The sequence below is a fragment of the Felis catus genome, chromosome B3 (genome assembly GCF_018350175.1).
Source record: "Felis catus isolate Fca126 chromosome B3, F.catus_Fca126_mat1.0, whole genome shotgun sequence".
Classification (NCBI taxonomy): domain Eukaryota; kingdom Metazoa; phylum Chordata; class Mammalia; order Carnivora; family Felidae; genus Felis; species Felis catus.
The window spans coordinates 144,591,157-144,597,156 of NC_058373.1; positions in this window are offsets into that span (position 1 = coordinate 144,591,157).

Consider the following 6,000-nt stretch of genomic DNA (forward strand, 5'->3'; position numbering starts at 1 on the left):
TCCTGTAAAATTTCTTGCAGGGCTGGTTTAGTGGTCACAAATTCCTTTGGTTTGGGTTTGGGAAATTTTTTCTTCTTCTATTTTGGATGACAGCCTTTCTGCATAAAGAATTCTTGGCTGCATATTTTTCTGATTCAGCGTGTTGAATATATCCTGCCACTCCTTTCTGGCCTGCCAAGTTTCTGTGGATAGGTCTGCCGTGAACCTCATCTGTCTTCCTTTGTAGGTTAGGGACATTTTTCCCCCTTGCTGCTTTCATGATTCTTTCCTTGCCTAAGTATTTTGTGAATTTGACTATGATATGCCTTGTTAATGGTCAGTTTTTGTTAAATCTGATGGGAGTCCTCTCTGCTTCCTGGATTTTGATGTCTGTGTCTTTCCTCGGGTTAGGAAAGTTTTCCACTATGATTTGCTCACATAACACTTCTACCCTTTTTCTCTCCCTCCATTTTCTTTCATTCGGATGCTATTCCTTTTTATTTTTATTTTTTCAACGTTTATTTATTTTTTTTGGGACAGAGAGAGACAGAGCATGAACGGGGGAGGGGCAGAGAGAGAGGGAGACACAAAATCAGAAACAGGCTCCAGGCTCTGAGCCATCAGCCCAGAGCCTGACGCGGGGCTCGAACTCACGGACCGCGAGATCTTGACCTGGCTGAAGTTGGACACTTAACCGACTGCGCCACCCAGGCACCCCAGATGCTATTCCTTTTTAACAAGTCACTGATTTCTCTTTTTTTTTTTTTTCAACGTTTATTTATTTTTGGGACAGAGAGAGACAGAGCATGAACAGGGAGGGGCAGAGAGAGAGGGAGACACAGAATGGGAAACAGGCTCCAGGCTCTGAGCCATCAGCCCAGAGCCTGACGCGGGGCTCGCTCGAACTCCCGAACCGCGAGATCGTGACCTGGCTGAAGTCGGACACTTAACCGACTGCGCCACCCAGGCGCCCCGTGATTTCTCTAATTCTTATATTGTGCTCTTTTGCCTTAGTTTCCCTCTTTTTTTCCGCTTCTTTATTCTCCAGAAGTTTGTCCTCTATATCACTGATTGGCTGCTCTCCTTCATCCATCCTTGCCGCCGTGGCATCCATTCGAGATTGCATCTAGGTTATAGCATTTTTAATTTCATCCTGACTAGATTTTACTTCTTTTATCTCTGCAGAAAGGGATTCTATGCTTTTTACAACCCCAGCTTCTTCTTCTCGTGATTCTAAATTGTGGTTATATCTGTGTTAAGTCCCAGGCTGTGACTTCTTCCTATTCTTACTTTTGCGGTGAATTCCTTTGTTTCATGTTGGGGGAAGAAAAAGAAAATAAATAAACAAAAATTAAAAAACTAAAAACAACACACAAAAAATCAAATAACGGATGCTGAATCCTAGGTGTGTTTTGATTTGGTTGTTGAAAGAAGCTTGATAAAATATAGAAAAAGGAAATTAAAACGTTTAAAAATTAAAAAAAATGAATACAATAGAGTAAAATGAGATGATGAAATTAAAGTAGAATTTAAAAAAATTTACAAGAAAGTAAAAAATATAGCAGAAAAATATTAAAGATCATTTATAGAAAAATAAATTTTTATCTTTCTGTATTAAAGAATAAGAAAAGAAAAATTGAATAGATGGACTAGCAAACAGAAGGAAATATGACTGAAATTACATCCAGTTTTCCCTAGAAGTCAAACTATGAAGCACTTTATAGTCCATAAACTAAGCAGGTGGAGACTTGTGGTGTTCCTCTTGGGCGGGGCTTGGTGTAGTAGCTCCATTCTCCAGTAGGTGGCGCTGCCCAGTTTACTGTGGTGGGTTGTTGTGGTGTGTGTACTGTGTGTGCACGCACAGGAGGGGTGAAAATGGCATCACCCAGCTACCCAGTCTCTAGCATCAGAACTCTGTGCTGTCCCCAACCCACAATCAAGCACCCTTCCTTTGTCTCCAGCTTCCGTCCACTCCCTGCTTCTACACTGTCCATGACCAAGCTGTCAGTTTGTCTTGTGGCACCTCTCTCCTGAGTTTTATCCCAGATGGGGCTGTGTTTCCAAACCCCTCACTTCTGAGGGCCCTGCAACTTTGACCCGCTCAGATCCTCTGGGGGAGGGGCCTGCTGAGTAGTGGCTGGGTGCTGGCCTGCCCCCAGGAACGTTTGCAGGACGACACTGCTGCAGAGGCCTGGAGACTGCAGCCAGGTGTTAGCCTGCCGCAGAAAAAGTTCGTGTGATCGTGTCACAGCAGCGGTTCAGGGGTTATGGTCAATCATGACACATACCTGGTGCCAGGCTTCACCGTTAACATCCTTGTTCCAACACCAGCAAACGTAGCTGTTCTCCAGGGTCCACTGGGACCTTTGCCTGTGGGGAGGCCGCACAGCCTCTACCAAGTGTCCTCCCAGCAGGGGAACCTCCTCTCCCCATGTGGCCCTCGGACCCCTCAGACCTCGCTATCTGCTCCAGGGGATTCGTCCTTTCCACCAGAGCACTGCCAGTTATTGAGCTGCGGAGTGCAGGTATCAGACTCTGCACTCCCACTGTTTATAATCTTAACAGTATTTAAACCTTCTTCTTTTTCCTTTCCCCCTTTCGTGTTAAGTCTCTTAATGGGTGTTTCCACTTTTCTTTCTCTCCAGCTGCTTTGGGGGGGGGAGGGGTGCTTTTCCTGTACTCTCCCCCCATCTCTGTCCTCTCTCCACAAAAACAGCTCTCTACCCTCAGCTTCTCTCTCCCTCAGTTCACCAATCCATGCTGCGTACCTGCTGAATTCTGTGGTTCAGGTTATGCAGATTGTTGTGTTAATCCTCAGATCAGTTTTCTAGGTGTGCAAGATGGTTTGGTGTTGATCTAGCTGCATGTTAGGGATCAGAGAGGCAAAAAAAAAAAAAAACCCTTCCATGCTGCTCCGCCACTTTGGCCCCTCCTCTATTGGTGTAGAATTTTTCACAGTGGTCCTGTGTATTTCTGTGGTGTTTGTTGTAACTTCTCTTTCATTTCCAATTTTATTTATTTGAGTTCTTTCATTTTTCTTGATGAGTCATGCTAATGGCTTATCAATATTGTTTGTTTTTTTCAAAGAAGCAGCACTTAGTTTCATTAATCTTTAATATTTAAGTCTCTAATTTATTTGTAATTTGATGTTTATTTCCCTCCTTCTTCTATTACCTTCGGGCTTAGTTTATTTATTCTTCTTTTTCTAGTCCCGTTAAGTGTAAGGTTATATTGTTTGAGGTTTTTATTTGTTAAGGTGACCTGTACTGCTATGAATTTCCCTCTTAGAACCGCTTTTGCTGTGCCCCCAGATTTGGGGGCATTGTCTGTCTCCCCTCCTTTCCCCTCCCCTTCCTTTCCGTGTCTTTAACTTTTGACATTTTAGCTATAATGTGTCTTGGTGTGGCTCTCTCTGGGTTCATCTTGTTTGGGGCTCTCTGTGTGTCCTGGTCTGGATGTCTGTTTCCTTCTGCAGGTTAATGAAGTTTTCAACCATTACTTGTTGAAAGAAGTTTTCTGCCCCATTCTCTCTCTCCTTCTGGGACCCCTGCGACGCAAATGTTAGAACACTTGATGTCCCAGAGGCCTCTTCAACTCTTCTCATTTCTTTTCATTCTTTTTTCTTTTTGTTCTTTATTTTGGGTGGTTTCTGCTCCCGTCTTCCCGATCTCTCATTCGTTCTTCTGCAACCTCAAACCTGTTGCTATTTCTTCAAGTGTATTTTCTACTTGTTTTCATGCTCTTCAGTTCTGATTGGTACTTCCTTACACTGTCTGCATCTTGGTTGAAGTCCATACTGTTTTATCCGTTCTTCTCCCGAGTTCGGTCAGCATCTTTATGACTATTACTTTGGACTGTGAGGCTGATGCTTATCTCAGTTTCATTTAGTTCTTTTTCTCAGGTTTTGTTTTGTTATTTTGTTTGGAACATACTCCTCTCTGTCCATTTTGCCTGACTCTGTGTTTGCTTCTGTGTATTAGGTAGTTCAGTTACTTTTCCTGCTGTTCAAGGAGCAGCCTATGCAGGAAAAGTCCTATAGGGCCAAGAAGCACAGTCTCCCCCCGGCCACCAGAGCCAAGTGCTCCAGGGTGTCCCTTGTGTGGGCTGCGTGTGCCCTTCTGTCACAGGGGGGCCGAGACGGCTGCAGGTGTGCTGGTGGGCAGGGCTGACACCTCGCCTGGCTGGCCGTGAGGCGCTGCTGTGCTGGCGTGGCTCACTCACGGGCCGCATTAACACCCTGTCAGCTGAGGTCTCTGCAGAGCCAGGCTTGTGTGGGGCTCCCAGGTGTGCACCCTGTGGTTAGCAGTCTAGAGGGAGGATTTCAAAATGGCACTTGCCAGCACTGGGGTCCATACAGAATGAGCTGGAAAAAATGGCCGCGCCAGCATCTCAGTCCCTGGGGCCTGAGCCCAGCGGCCCCAGTGGCCTCCCTGCTCTCTGGCAGGTGCCCCACGGTTAAGAAGTGCGTCTCCACCTATGGCGTATGCATGTTTTGAAATGGTGTGTTTGCACTGGTTTCTGGGCCAACTGACCGGTGAGTCTGCGTGTTAATCCTTTAAGAGCGGGTTTTCTTTTTCTTATAGTTCTGTAGTTTTGCAAGACGTACTCCCTGTTGATCTTTGAAGCCAAGTGTTTTGGGGGCCTGTCTCCTGTGCAGGATCTGAGAGTGGGGGTGCCTGATGTGGAGCTCTAATCAGGGAAAACTTTTGTACCCATGAGATACTGTCCACTGTGGGGCGCTGCACCTGGTGTGGGTTTTCCTCAGAGAGACTGTGTCTCTGCCTCTTCTGCCTGTCTCTGTGCTGCCCCTCATTGTGGAGGCTCTGGTCATCCAGTTTCTAGGTCCCCATCATTGGGAACTGTTCTGAATGTAGTTGTAGATTGGCACGTCCATGGGACGAAGGGAGTTCCCGATGGTACATTGCCATCTTGAGCCTTCTTCAGTATTTTTCATTTTCCCATGAAAAACTTGCATTGGTTACAGGAGTTTCCTGTAAATTATCACACAGAATCAGAGGTGATCTGTTGGCAGTGGGACAGATGTCTGTGAGGGAGGGAGGAGGGTGGCAGGGAGACGTTGACTGTGGGGAAGGAGTTCTGGGAGAAGCAGTTAGGAAGGGGGTTTCACAGGGGGGAGATGACTGGCCAGAGGCTGGTGGGTGTTCAGGGGCGTCTCGACTGCACCAAGCACGGGGATGGCAACAGGGGTCCCGGGTCTGTCTCCTCACTGGCCTGAGCCAAAAGGGTGGTGGCGGGAATGGCTCATTTGGGGGTGGATGCTCAAAGGGCATTCTCTTCCTCCTCATATACAAAAAAGGAAAAGGGGAGTTGATCATGAGGGTGTCCGAGGGCAGGAGGCCTCATTAAGCTTTTCTTTAAGGACCCAAAGGTTATGTCATCCTGATCGTCCCAGATGATAGGGTCAAGTTTGTTGGTTTCTTTAGAGAACATGTCTGGGTCAGGCCACAAGAGAGAGGTTTGGAATCCAGTTTCGACAGCCAGCTAGTCTGAGAAAACCTTAGACTTTGGTTAGTTTTAGGTTTGGGACAGTGTTATTTATGGCTTGGGGTTCTTGGACAGACCTCCCTCCTCAGCCACTGGGTCTTCTTATGGGTAAAATAGTGTCGCTGGCCCTACCACAGGGGATGAGACCCCGAGCCTCCTGATGTTCCGTTAGCATCTAAGTGCCCTCAGAGTGTCTTTGTTTACAGCGCTTCCGTTAATTCCGGGGAGAGGCTCTGAGGGGTCTGTTGGGATCTTAATGGGAGGCGTGCTGTGGATCCTGCCGGGAGCAGTGGAGGATTTTGCCCGTACGGAGGGCGGTAGTTGGTCCAGGAGGATCATACGGCTGGTGTCCTCAGAATCGGCTCCAGTGCGGTCGGCGACTGAGCAAATAAAAGATGTTGAAGGGTCACGGGATTCACCAGGTTGGCTATTTTGGTTGCCGCTGTCGGATTCTAGAATTACTTCCCGCTTCCGGGAGAAAGAAATCCCAGTGTACTTCTCTACAAAATTTGGGCC